Raw genomic sequence first — 12,191 nt, 5'->3', positions numbered from 1 at the left:
TGTGAAACTCTTCAGGCTTTCCATATCGCCCTCCCAAATGAGGACAATATCGTCATTATAGCGCTTCCAGAATAAAATTCTGTGGTTGTAGGGATTTTAGATGTTCTTTAGATGAGTTTGCTCGAAGCCACTGACGTACAAACAGGCCACACGTGGGACAAAAGTGCTGCCCATTGAAGTTCTGTTGCATTGTTGGTATAGGGTTTTGTTGAATTCGAAATAGTTCTCTGTCAATGCTAGCTTACAGCATTCCAAGACAAAATGTCTTGGAGTTTTGAAATCCCACTGTCTGCTGAAGAGCAGTGTCTCCAGGGTATCCAGGGTCTTTTGCTGGGGGAGGCTAGTGTAGAGACTTTCTACATCTAGCCCCACGAGTGACATACTCTCCTCTGAGTATCTCTGATCTGTTAGAAGGTTCAACAGGTCTCTAGTGTCCTTTAGATACGTTGGTGTTTCTTGTATCATAGGTCTTAAGTACTGATCAGTAAACTGTGAGAGAGGTTCCAGAATGGAGCCTATCCCCAAGACGATCGGTCTCCCTGCAGAAGGTTTTCGTTCCTTGTGGATTATTGGGAGCGAATAAAAATATGGCCCTCTTGGTGTTTTGGTTTGTAGGAATTCCGCCTCATTCTTTGAGATTCAGTTGTTCACTTCCGCCTCATCAACCATCAATTTGATGGTTCTTTGTAAACTTCTGGTCGGGTCTGTGGTTATTCTTTTATAGAATTTCTCATCCGTTAGTAGTTCAGCGCACTGCAGGTCGTATCCTTCTTTGCTCAGCAGGACAATTCCTCCACCTTTATCTGCAGGCTTGATCACGACTTCTCCATTGTTTCGTAGTTCTTCGAGGGCATGTTGTTCTGCCTTCGATATGTTCATGAAAGGTTTTTTGGTGTTATCTTTCAGGCCACCTGAAAGGAAGAAATACACGCCGTCTAGAAGTAGATCTCCTTTTTATTACATCCAGTGTCTAGCTCTCCCGGCAGCAACTGCCGTCCCGGGAATTCTATCATAACATTTCACAACAGAAGGCACGAGTTCAATATAGCTCGTGAAGAAAGCTCGTGGCTGTTTAAAGAGACAGCATTATAACATGTAAATAGCATCCCAACACATCCCCTTTCCCTCAATAAACAATAATGAACAAAGGAAAAATTATATCAATTATATAAATAACTAACTAACCCACCCTATCCCTAAAAAAAACATGTAAATAGCATCCCAACACCACCTATCTCCTTCATTACCGCCTGTTTGAAGGCTAGTATCTCGATGGGGATCTGGTTGTTCAGAGGGCAGAATTTCGATTTACGGTGTAGTGTTGTCTCTCCATCCGGGACACAGTACTCCTGGTTGTTAAAAAATGCTTTAAGTTTTAGCTTTCTACAAAATTCGGAGACGGAAAGGAGTAACCTAGACAGACCAGGAGCGACAGGTCCACACCATGAGCATGACAGGAACCAAACCAGGGACAAGCACAACACCCTCCTCATCAACCCAATGGATAAAATCCTAACTAAAGAACAAGAAAAAGACCTTAACAAAGGACTTGGCTTTGTCCCAACACCAACCCTGGACATCTTCAAATTACAGTGTGAGATGGCCGAATTTGGTATATATATATATATATATATATATATTAATGAGCCTACAGAGACTGCATGAGCCCTTAATTACCATCCTGATCTGCAACAACGTTTGACATGTCCCATTGGCATGCATGCATCCAGCAAAGGCAATATACATCTATGACGCAGGCACTCCAACAGGCAAGCATGATTTCGAGCATAGGATCATTCTGTATAAAGCTGTACGGAGCACTTGTAGATTTATATGGAGACTGTATGAGCATCAAACTACAGATCATTCTCCACAAATACTTGACGTGTATTTAAAAAAAAACAGGTATGATATGAAGTGACCTAACCATATTTCACCTCTATGAAAAGTCCATTACTACTGTGGCCTTCCTCCTGGCCAATCCTTTTTTCCAGGCTTTATTCTAGAACTTTGACTTCTCTGTGTCTACATATACCTTATGTATGCTATTGAACTTACTTATAGAGAACAGAGGTAAAAAGCTAAAACTGATGGCTATAATTATTACTAGTGCTAGTTTATTATGAGTTGCACACTGCAACAATTTTAGCTCACAATTATTTCCTAGTATTTCTTCAAAAAACTTTCAAGCAGAGGACGCTGTATTTTTACTCTTTTACAGGTCTATTGTGAAAAATGAACCCCATGATTAATGGCTCAGTGTGGGAAGAATCTCATGGTAGGAAAGCAATAGGAATAAACTAAATCATTGTGCCATATAAATGTGTATAAATATAAATATATATAAGGGTCATATTGTTATACAGGAAACAGCCATTACAACAAAACGTTTGAAACGCATGCCATTACAATGCACACCATCACAGCCCAACGCCATTACAACACGTCATTACAACGCATATGCCTTTATCAAGCATGCCTTTACAACAAATTTCGTTGTAAAGGCATGAATGGTAAAGGCATATGTGTTTTACATGTAAGTATAAGGTAAGTATATAGGGTTTAGGCTGGGTTTGGGTTTTGGGGAGACAAGGGTACTTTAGGGTTCAGAGTGGCTATGGGTTTTGGGGTGGCAAGGCCCATTTTTTCGATTTCCGGTCGGGTTTGGGTTTTGGGGTGGCAAGACTAATTTTAGGGTTCAGGTTGGGTATGTGTTTTGAGGTGGCAAGGGTAATTTTAGGGTTCAGGGTGGGTAAGGGTTTTAGGGTGGCAAGGGTAATTTTAGGGTTTAGGGTGGGTATGAGTTCTGGGGTGGAAAGGGTCATTTTAGAGTTCAGGATGGGTATGGGTTTTTAGGTAGCAAGGGTGATTTTAGGGTTCAAGGTGGGTAGGGGTTTTGGGGTGGCAAGGGTATTTTTTAGGATTTAGGATGGGTAAGGGTTTTGGAGTGGCAAGGGTAATTTTAATTTTAGGGTTTAGGGTGGATATGGGTTTGGGGAGCCGAAGGTAATTTTTGGGTTCAGGGTGGGTATGGGTTTTGGCGAGCTGAGGGTAATTTGCGGTTCAGGGTGGGTAAGGGTTTTGGGATGGCAAGGGTCATTTTAAGGTTCAGGGTGGGTATAGGTTTGGGGTGTCAAGGATACTCTTAGAGTCCAGGGTGGGTATGGGTTTTGGGGTGGCAAAGATAATTTAAGGGTTCAGGGTGGGTATGGGTTTTGAGGTGGCAAGGGTAATTTTAGGGTTCAGGGTGGGTAAGGGTTTTGGGGTTGCAAGTGTAATTTTAGGGTTTACGGTGGGTGTGGGTTTCGGGGAGCCGGGGGGAATTTTAGGGTTCAGGCTGGGTATGGGTTTTGGGGTGGAAAGGGTAATTGTCGGGTTTAGGGTGGGTATGGGTTTTCGTGAGCCAATGGTAATTTTAGGGTTCAGGGTGGGTATTGGTTGTGGGATGGCAAGGGTAATTTTAGGGTCCAGAGTGGGTATGGGTTTTGGGTTGGAAAGGGTAATTTTAGGGTTCAGGGTGGGTATGGGTTTTGGGGTGGAAAGGGTAATTTTAGGGTTCAGTGTGGGTATGGGTTTTGGGGTGGCAAGGGTAATTTTAGGGTTCAGGCTGGGTATGGGTTTCAGAGTGGGAAGGGTAATTTTAGGGTTAAGGGTGGGTACGAGTTTTAGGGTGGTAAAGGTTATTTTGGGTGGGTAAGTGTTTTGGGGTGGGAAGGGTAATTTTAGGGTGGGTATGGATTAAGAGGTTGTGTGGCAAGAGTTTGCTGAACGAATCAGGCAATCCGGGGCACAGTGTAATTTATACGACTGGAGACGATCTGATCGACGTCCTTACTCCATCGCAGTAGCAGCCAGAACTCTTTCCACACATACGGGCCTGAATATTACATTCCATGGATAGTCTGGGCACCACCATCATGGATTCTACTGAATAATGGGATTTGTCCTTAGTTGACCCTTGCCACTTTACAGGCATTGGCATAACCAGGTTTTGTACTCCAATTGAGCATTCCAAGACTGATGAGGGTCACTACACCTGTCCCCTTGTCCTGAGGAAGATCCGCATGGCTGAGGTATTAAAGTCCCTCGGTTGCCGATAAGCCAGATCAAAACGTCGACGTTACCCCCTACTGCACCTGGACTGATTCCCCTTCCCCATTACCCCTGTTTACAGCCTTAATGAAACCCTCCTTACAACTTTAGAAAATATAATTCAAAGGAATAATTTGCATGTGGCCAGGTTGCATCTAACTGTTTATAGGATATCAGTTTTGTACAGTCTTGTAAATATATGCCCTTTACTTTTCTACACACTTTGAGCTCTCTTGACTCCTATATATACACTTGAGCACTCTTTCTTACACGCTCCCTAGAACATTCTGCTACCTTCTTGACCCTCTAATGATTGTTCCTTTAAATTACTAAATAAATATATTGTAATAATACTTAGTGGTTTTTTTTTGCACATCTGTTTGTTTTAATTATTTTCGCGCTTTACAGACGTTTGTGAGCTGATTAATGTAAGCTCAAATAAGTTGATAATTCAGTTCATCTAACTCTTCCTTGAATAATTGGTCCAGGACCATTGTTTTTTTTATAATAACCGATACCCAGGTCCAGGGACCATTTGGGAATACCCCATTGTTTATAATGGCTATATCTTATACAAAGCACCTTTCCAGCTCCCTCAATATGGCATAGACCTTGTCTCTCTTCAAACACAAAACCTGAATCATGACCAACTCAGAAAGTACCACTCAACAACACATCTATTATATCAGGTTAACACCTTGAGGAAATATGTTGAAATACATCTCAATATAAGATCAAATTCAACATCCTATTGGAGAACCAGTAATGTGGCTTTCTCTACTTTGCTGCAGGGATTCAGTAACCATTCCAGAGGTTAACTGTGCTCTCCAGGTCACCCACAATAGCAATCCCTACTATCTCACCATGCTTGACCTTCTTGCGGATTAGTATAATGTAATTTATAATTTGCTTCTTAGTGATTTTGTATACAGGATTAGCTTCAAAAAATTCCACAGGAGAACACCTAACCATGGAGAAATCTATTTGCTCCCTCTTCCCATTCCAATTCACCTTCAAGGCCTGGTGCATTGCCTTTAAGTCAGTTTCACGGATGACACAATGACAGAAACAAGTAACCCACCAGTACCAGAGGGAAAAGGCACCTTGTCCTTCCTCAACTATACACTTCTGCCAATCCCAACAATACAATCACTTCTAGATCCCACCTTAATTATTGTTTCCATTTTGTTCATTGTAATATTGCTCCTAGAACAGCTAATAGTAAACCATGTCTTTCTCAGAAACATCTGTATCGAGTTCTTGGGTTCAAGAAGAAGAGTCACTCTTGGTTTTGGTTAGTTCACTTTTTAATCTGAAAATTTCAGAGTAGTATTCTTGTTATAAACTCTAGGCATGCAAAAAATAAACAAACTGCCCTAAATGTCTCCTTTCCGCTAAGCACTGTTAATTTCAGAGAAACCCAGGGCCTGGTTGTGCAAACCTTAGGAATACCGATTTCCTAATTGCAATTTTCTCTGATTCGCAGTTAGGAAATCAGTGTTCCTAATACATGATGGGCTAGATGTACATAGCATTTTTAGGTATGCAAATTGAATTGTTTTCAACCGCAACAAAGTATTTTTTATGTACAACTGCCTATTTTGCGATTCGATAATTTATTACCGAATCTCAAAATGGGTTTGCAATTGAGTATTAGGAAGGGTCGTGCTAAGGGCATACCTTCCTAATACATTTGCAGAGGAAAGTCTATTTGCGACCCACTGGGAATCGCAAAATGTGTCCAAGACACATTAGTACATGGGTGTTTGTGACTACCAAATAGCGAACTGCAAAAAATTTCTATTCGGTTATTGCAAAGCCAAACCTATTTACTTCTGACCCAAAGTACTTTTATTCCCAAATAATGATTCTAAGTAGGTCGTAAATCGACCTACCTCAAGAATACTAATGAGGTAGGTCACAATTTGCGACAATTTGGGAATCACAGCCATGACAGCAGACCACCAAGTTTGTGAATGCTTTTTAATAAACCATTCTTTTCTTTTTAAATGCAGCCCAATTTACTTAAAGGAAAACGGGCTGCACTTAAAAAGAAAAAAAAAACTTTAGAGTAGGCAACTTTAGAGTAGGCAGTGGTCCATGGGATCATTGCCTGCTCCTAAAAATATTTGTTTCCTTTCTCAAAGGGAAAGGGGTCCCCGGAGGGCCACTTTCCCCTTGTAAAAGCGTTATTACCACTCTCAAAGTTGGTGTAAAGTATTACTGTTTTAAGACTTGAATTAATTTAAAAAAACAGTAACACACACCATACTGATTTGCTATTTGAAAGTGAATGCCCAAAACATGCCTCAAATGGGTTAGTTTGTGAATGTTTTGCACATCTGGCCAAAGGCCAGATGTACGTACCTTTAAAATAACGATTCCCAAATAGCAATTTTATCTGAATCGCTATTTGGGTAATGATATTCTAAATGTAAGAAATGTTCATTTCCCAATTTACAATTCCTAGAGGGTCACAAATAGATCCACCTCAGGAATAATAATGAAGTAGCTTGCAATTTGCAACCCATTCGGAATCGCAACCATCACAGGGTTCCTGGCCTGCTGAGGTCTTTCGGCCACCATGTCTGTGATTACATTTTAATAAAGCAGTCTTTTTTTTTTATTAATTCAGCAGAGAATGCATTTAAAGAGAAAAAAATGTTAACTTTAAAATTCAATTTTTTAAGAGTAGGCAACGGTCGTTGGGGACCACTGTCAGCTTTTCATAATATTTTTTCACTATTTTCAAAGGAGAAGGGGTCGCATGAGGATTCCTTCCCATTTGAAAATGGGTTACCACCACTTTGAAAATGGTGGTAAAGTATTTCTGTTTTGCTACCAGAATTCGGTCACAAAACTGTAATACATGCCATACCGACTCGGTATTTGTAAGGGCTGCCCAAAACAGACCCCTTCCAAATACTGAATTGCAAATTGTGATTCAGTAACAAGTTACGAAATCTCATTTTGCACTTTTGAAAAATCATTTTTCCAGTTGCAAACGCCTGTTTTGCAAATTGGGCCGTTTTCGACCGGAAAATACTTTGTACATCTGGCCCCATAGTCTGCTATGAGAGGAACATTGTAAAGCAGTGGGTTTTGAAAGTTTTCTTGACTTGAGCCAACAAAGGAGCAAGTTAGAGACAAAGGTAGGTTGTTTTACTGTCTCAGTCCAAATGCAAAGAGGGCCTATTGTGAAGTTTTGGAGTCGAATGCAAAGGTTTTATCATATAAATGGCATTCATTCTATTAATAAGGAATAATAACGTGCAAAGTGCTTTAGGGGGAATTCCTTGAACTGCTGCAACACGATATTGCTTGTTTACTTTCAGTAACAGAGCAGATGTGTAACACACATTTTGAATAATTAAAAAATTAAACAACAGTTCAGTAATACATTTCCCCCATATGCTTTGACTTTATTCGTCACAGAGCACAGCATCTTCTGCACTTCTTACAATTTTTATCTATCACATTAGAAAAATTAAAGTTGCCATGTCCATAATATAGGTCTTTTTAGCAAGATTCGGTCGTCTCAGCTATTTTATTTGTGGATTACTGTTCGATGGTTTAACTGGATATGTATTGCATTAACTAATTGGTTTTTGCTATACTTAAGCCATAGATTTTGTGTACTTGGTCAACAAGTCCATAGAACCTACTGATATATTTGTTGTTGGCAAATTCAGCTTAAAACATATAAATGCCTGTGGCGTAGAAAAATAAGGTTTGTTGAAAATCAAGCATTTTGTATGCATTTTTATTTACCCTTTCTCTGTACACATACATACTTTCAGTTCAAAAATGACAGTTGGAAACCTGGTCATCAAGGTTCCAGTCCTGGGCTTTACAATTATCAGATGTACCTTATGGGACAGAGGGCAGGAAGAACCTGAGACACACTAACTGTTACAAGCTATATTTACCTTAGGGGGAGGGCATGTCAACAGGTGGAATGGTTTTATAATGCACTTCTACAAATTTCCCTTATCCCCCTTCAAAAAAGGACGGATATTGGGAAAAAAAATACAGGCATATACAAAAAAAGGTCTCCCGAAACACCAGGCTGTGCTATATTCAATGTAATTATACACACAGGATGTATATAACACCTCATAGGATGTGGGTCACATTTGGTGGTGATGCACGTTACTGTGCAAGGTGCAATCATGGTGACGCTGATTTTACACACATGATCTGGAGCTGCACAGTCGTGAGTAGGTTTTGGGGTGCAGTTGTGGAGCAGACAAGAACGACAGTAGCGCGTGCATTTGAGCCCACTATGGAGGCCTGTATCCTAGGACTTCTCCCGAAGCCCCCCAAGTGGTTAATGGGTACGCGATTTATAGACCTGGCTTTAGTTTTGGCTAAAAGCAGAATAGCAATAACTTGGAAATCGATAAACTGGCCTACAAGAGCTGATTGGAAAAGTGATATTACACATTGGGCGGGAGCAAAAGAGAGGGCCTTGGCTAGCGAGGATGCCCGAGGGCTGCATAGGCATCCCATGGCAGGCCCATGGAGGGAGGTTTAAGAAAACTGGGAACATCCAGACAGATACCAATCCCTTCGTGAGGAGGTTGAATCCAGCTCTCATTCAGAAGGCACTAATAGTAAGGACTTGTAAGGGCAGCACAATACCCACACTATGTCGTGCCCCCGGGCTGCTGCACCCACCCCCCATACATCCTGTAGTCACATGGTCATGCTGCTCCTCAGGGTATACTGAAAGTGGGACGCCCATGGCTGCGAGGTGAGGACCCCCCCCCGCTCTTGACCAGGTTCCCCCCACTAATTCACTAATTATGATCTGTCCAACAAGCGCTTGAACTGGCATGCCACCCTGCACAGTTTGTTAGTTTAGTAAACACTTTCTTTTACATGTTTTGTTATTTACATTCTGCTATTCCTATTGGATTGCACCATGAGAGAATTATTCCTATGGCAGAGGCTCTCTCTCTCCTATTAGACTGCACACATCAGCAATAAATAAACAGAGAACGGGCCTTGGGCTCTTATTACCCACAATGTCCAGTTAATTATACATACATACCCACACACGTAGAACGATATTCTTATTGAGTTGTATACGTTATTGATCTGGAAGGTACCTGTTATTAACTCAGTTGGACTGTTAACACCATACATGTTAGATAATGACTTACAGTACTAGTACCTGTCCAAATATGAGCCACTGAAATGTACTGATTGGATTCTCAAAATGCTAATAAAAATATGTTTTAAAAAAACAATTATCAGATCTGTTGGACACATGGTCTGGTTCACCTGAGCCATTTGGTATTCCGGTCCCTGTCAATGTCCCATGTCGCATACCTGAACCGTGCTCCCAATTCTTAAAACATAACCCTGTACCTGGGGACAAACTTACGGAGACGTCAAGCAATACAGCAATACAACTTGCTGTGCTGTGTTGCATGACAGGGAGAGAGCAGAAATACGCCACATCAACTAAGATATGACACCTTTCTGTTCTCTCCCTGCAGTGCCACATTTTGTGCTGTCTAGTGGAAATGCAGACACCCTTGCACCTTCCTGCATAAAAACAATCCTTAGAGGCATTTTTTTCATTCTACATGTGCTGCAGAATGCAGTGTGCCGGTGCGGCCCCTGCTCCACCTGCAGGAGATTGTGGGCAATGAGATTCTGACAGCCCACGCCTTGATGCTCATCCTGTGCCAAGGGGCAATCCAATTCCTTTGAAAGCACTGTGTGCTGATGTGGTTATCCTCTACCTGCAAGGGCTTGTGGGCGATGAGGTACTGTCAGCCTTCGCCCTGGTGCACGTTCTGCACAGTAGAAGGAATTGTAGGCTTGATTCCTGATTAGTTGGAAAACTATCAAGGAATTAAGCCTACAATTCCCTCTACTGTGCTATGAAGGTTTTAGGGAACCAACACTCTTTTTTTTGCTTCACTAGACCTCAGCCCCACAATGCCCTATGGTTTACGCCACAAATTAAAAATCTTAAACAAAAAGCTAGGAGCTAAGAAACTATATGAAAGAAGAAACAGAAAGATTCGATTTTCACAAAGCAATGGCTTGATATGCTACGATCATGCAAACTTACTACTAAGCTGGTCAAAAAAACATAATGATTCAATAATTAGCCAGAGCCTTTTGTGAATCCTTTGCTGTCTATAGACTCTTAAAATCACCCTGTACTAACTCTCCTAATACCGCAATTGCTCTTTTTTCTCTGCAAACCTGAAGGCAAGTAAACTATTTGATAAAATTCTGAAGATAACAGATGTACTAGCCATGACAGTTAAATGGCAAGAAGAATTGCACCACCTGGCAGATGTATCCTCTTCAACATCTTGAGTTATTTTTTCCACCCATTATCTGTAAGTCTTGAAGAGGTCAGATCCTGCTTAGACAAGCTGCAACTCACAAACATCTTGCTTGACCTGCGGGCCTTTCTATTGTTTTTGCTTCAGCAATACAACAATTAGTGAACCTGTCTTTAAGTGAATCCCTCTTGTAAGAATGCTCAAGTAAATTATTATGACAACCTTTGTTTAGAAACCAAGCGATTGTCACTATCTCGGCCATCCTTCGACCGCCACCAACCTGCCTGTGCAAGCTAAAATCCTTGAAAACGTGGTGGTCTCTTAATGGCAGTATTTTCACAACTCTAACCATGTCTTGACTTCCATTCAATATCATTTCAGACCATTACATGAGACTGCTCTCCTAGTTTTCTGGAATCGCAGGAGTGCTGCCTCTTAGGTAATGTTGACCTCTTAGCGGCATTCATTACAGTCAACCATGGCTTCCTGCGGGAGTGCCTTGCCCCTGAGACCAGCCACAAAATGGCTATACAGTGTTTCCACATGACAGCAACTTTGTGTTAGCATTCCACATTTCATGCCTGGTGCTGTAAACACCAGTTACTATATAAAGGGATGTTTAGTATTCTTCAGTGTGTTGCACATTTTAGGGATTTCCTTTTTGTTGTCTTTAGTACTCCTAGAAGATGGTACTTGTGAAGGCACCTAGGGGCATATTATCAAGGACGGGCGATACATTATCGCCGCTTTTATCGGCAGGAAACTGCCGATAAAACGGCGATAATGGGCTTGATAATATGCTCTATAGAATTCCTATCGAAGCCCATGTTAGATGTCTTCACATCTAACATGGGCTTCGATAGGAATTCTATAGAGCATGTTATCAAGCCCATTATCGCCGTTTTATCGGTAGTTTCCTGCCGATAAAAGCGGCGATAATGTATCATCCGTCCTTGATAATATGCCCCCTTGTCTTTAGTGCTGGCCACTCCTACTTTCCCCTTTCCAAATGTTCCTTCTTATATGAAAGCATGCCATATTTCTTCTTAAATGCCAACAAGTATCAAGTTGTAAGCCCAAAGCAGAAGGCAGTGTATTTTGCACTGGCTGATGTTTAGTAGTTTTGTTTCCTGCTCTGCAGAAGCACATTATACATATTCTTAAAAATATTTATTAAATGGATCCGAGTCATTTGCGATCTTATTATTGCCACATAACAGGATGTACTGCAGTATGCAGGTGCGGGTGGCCCTTTCTGCAGACGGAATATCTCAGTGCCTAGGTGATCCTCTTATATGCTGCTGCATTTTTAACAAATACTTTTCATTTAGGCCTTGGCAGATACCACTCTGTTCTGCAAAGCACAAAGGAGATCAGATATCAAGGATAACCCTGTTAGAACAGCTGCCTTTGGCAGATAGTGCTGGGGCACACATCTGGAAGGATTTATACAAATCTTGATAATCTTTAGGGGAAAATATCCCTGGTGGAGGTTCTGAAGTGGCAGCGAATGGCGTTTCTTTTATTACTGTGTAGATAAATATCGGAAAATGATGAAATATCCAATTTATTGATGTTGCCGTCCTCTGTGTGCACATTATTGGAATAGCAAGCCAGATCATGATTCATATTTTACTGCTTCACACTTAAAAGGACAGAATAGTCAAAGGTCTGATATTGCCAGAAGGTTCTGCATGATTTTATCCATTACATGTGAATAATTGTCCTGTTTAGATTACGCAGATTGTCTGCTGAGGAGGGCGAGGGTGCAGCAGCGGACTGTCC

Source organism: Lissotriton helveticus, chromosome 10, assembly GCF_964261635.1.
Source record: "Lissotriton helveticus chromosome 10, aLisHel1.1, whole genome shotgun sequence".
Lineage (NCBI taxonomy): Eukaryota > Metazoa > Chordata > Amphibia > Caudata > Salamandridae > Lissotriton > Lissotriton helveticus.
This window is presented reverse-complemented; position numbering follows the sequence as displayed.